The following is a 2500-nucleotide window of genomic DNA, read 5'->3' as shown; positions in this document are numbered from 1 at the left end:
AATAATTTCACAAAGAAATATGACACATTTGATGTAATTCGTTAATTGTAATTCAGATGAAAAAAGTTATAATTCCAAAGGTTATCAAAGTTATTCAGCCGCGTTCTGACTCACAGGAGCAAGAAAAGAAAAATACATTTAGCACAACGGACAAGAAAGTCAAGGAAAAGTATGCATGAACACAATGCAAAGAAACGTTGTAAACTTCATCAAAAGAAAAGAAAAGAAAAATATTGAGTCACCCATACCCCCCCCCCCCCACCACCACCACTGCCACAAGCAACTGAAAATAAACTTAGAGATCCATTTAAATAAAAGTGAAAATAGTAGTTTCTCATGAGTCTCACCCAGAGAGCTTGCAGATACAGGTCACTGGCCATTAGCAGTGTTGCAAGATTCGGGATTAATCAAATGTTTACGGTGAATAACCGTCATCATCATTACCATCATCATTAACATCACCATCACCATCACCATCACCATCACCATCACCATAATCATCACCATAATCATCATCATCATCATCATCATCATCATCATCATCATCATCATCATCATCATCATCATCATCATCATCATCATCATCATCATCGCCATCAGTATCACTTTTACCTTCACCACCCCCCACCATCACTAGTACTAACACCAACACCATCATCACAACCATCACCATCATTATCACCATCACTCACTTATTCGCCATATTTTAATCACAACGTTTATCTATCAACAAACGTAAATAAAAAATGCTAAAAAAAGAAAAAATCGCACGTCTGGAAAAGCTCGTCAAAAAGTGCTAATACTGGAGTAGGAATCCCAGGGTAGGGAAGCCAGAACAGTAAATAAAGAAATAAATAGAATGATAATAATAATGATAATAATAATTATAAGAAATAATAAAAAAATGTGAGGGCAGTAGAGCGAAGGCCGTCGCGCCCGCAGCTCTTCTATATATATTTTTTAGTATTTATTATATTTCTATTTTCATTTTTTATCTTCGACCGTCAAGACTGTAGTCCTTTTTTCACGCAGTGTGCACCCGGGGGTACAGTGCCAACTGGTGCTGGCACGCGGCGGGAGGGGGGGGGGGGCAGCCAGACGAGGGGAGGGGGAGGGGGGTCAGCCAAACGAGGGTAGGGGGGAGGGGGGTCAGCCAGACGAGGGGAGGGGGGAGAGGGGTCAGCCAAACGAGGGGAGGGGGAGGGGGGATCAGCCAGACGAGAGGAGGGGGATGGGGGAGGAGGGAGGGAAAAGGGGGAGGAAAGAGGGAAGGGAGCTGGGAGGGGAAGGGGGATGGGGGGAAGACAGGGAGAAGGGGGAGGAAATGAGGCAGGGGGGAGGAAGGGAGGAAGGGGAAAAAGAAAGAGAAGGAAAGGGGGATAGAAGACGGGAAGAAGAAGAGGATGAAGGGAAAGGGATATTAGGAAGATACAAGAAAGGGAAGGTGAAGAGGAAAGTGGGAGGAGATGAGGAAGAGGGAAGGGGAAGAGGAAGATGGGGAAGGGAGATGAGAAGAGAAGAGAAAAGGGGGGAGGAGGAAAAAGAGGGGGAAGGTGATAGAACACTGGGAGCACAGGGGAATGGGAGAAGGGGAGTGAGGAAAACCGGGGAGAGGGGAAGGTGAATGAAGAAGAGGGAAGCGAGGGCAGGGAGACGACAGGAGAGAAGGGCAGGGTGGGCTTTGGGAAGCCGGGTATGGTGGCAGTCTGGGGCATGTGGGTGCGTGTGGGTGGTAAGTGTGGATGAGCAGTCGGAGAAGCGGGGAGGGAGAGGGGAGAGAGAGCATGTGAGTAAGGTGGTGTGCGTGGCAGCGGACAGGGTAAGCTGGTGTTGTCAAGTAACACAAGCATAGCTGTTTTTTTTTTGTGTGTGTGTGAGTGCGATCGTTATAGCTGCATGATTAAGGAAACGTGCGGCTATGTGTAAACCTTAATAAACATGTTAGGGTACTAGTAGTGTGAAAGAATAAAATGTATTTATTCTATATACCTTACAATTTATCATAATTATGTGACCATGGCCATTGTTCCTTTACCAATCACGGCCCAGTTAGGTCAAAGTAACCTCATATAACTACCATACCAGGTCAGACTGGCTATGTGCCATGACTGTACAAGTTATGCTAGTCAAATGTCATGGTCGTGTCAGGCCGAGTTGTCACTGTGCCAGAGTTATGGCAAGAGTGTGTTAAGAAGTCATGAGTTACGTCATGAGGTCCTCACCCTCAAGCTCTTGCCCAGAGGCGCCTCCACAGCGCCCGGAGATGATCGGATGTTCTCGTGGAAGTGAAATGAAACAGCTGATGAAGTCGGATATTTTTTGGGCCATTTCTCTCTCGGCTGCGAGGTTAACGTGACACTGTGACGTGACTACTGCCACTACAGGACTGAGAAGGAGAAATAAATGGCATGTAGTTATCTTGAGGAGAGTGATGTGATGATAATGGTGACATTGATTGTAATGATGATAATGATGACAACAGCAACAATGATGATAATAA

At 45.6% G+C, this 2500-nt stretch overlaps 1 protein-coding gene across 1 annotated transcript in view; it reads left to right on the top strand.

Annotated features, from left to right (window-relative positions):
• Positions 1-2500, top strand: part of LOC119580275 (fibroblast growth factor 1-like) — a 44393-nt gene that overhangs the window by 14627 nt on the left and 27266 nt on the right. The window lies entirely within an intron of this gene.

The sequence above is a fragment of the Penaeus monodon genome, chromosome 13, assembly GCF_015228065.2.
Source record: "Penaeus monodon isolate SGIC_2016 chromosome 13, NSTDA_Pmon_1, whole genome shotgun sequence".
Classification (NCBI taxonomy): domain Eukaryota; kingdom Metazoa; phylum Arthropoda; class Malacostraca; order Decapoda; family Penaeidae; genus Penaeus; species Penaeus monodon.
The sequence above is the reverse complement of the archived record's forward strand: the minus strand, read 5'-3'. Positions and strand labels throughout refer to the sequence as shown.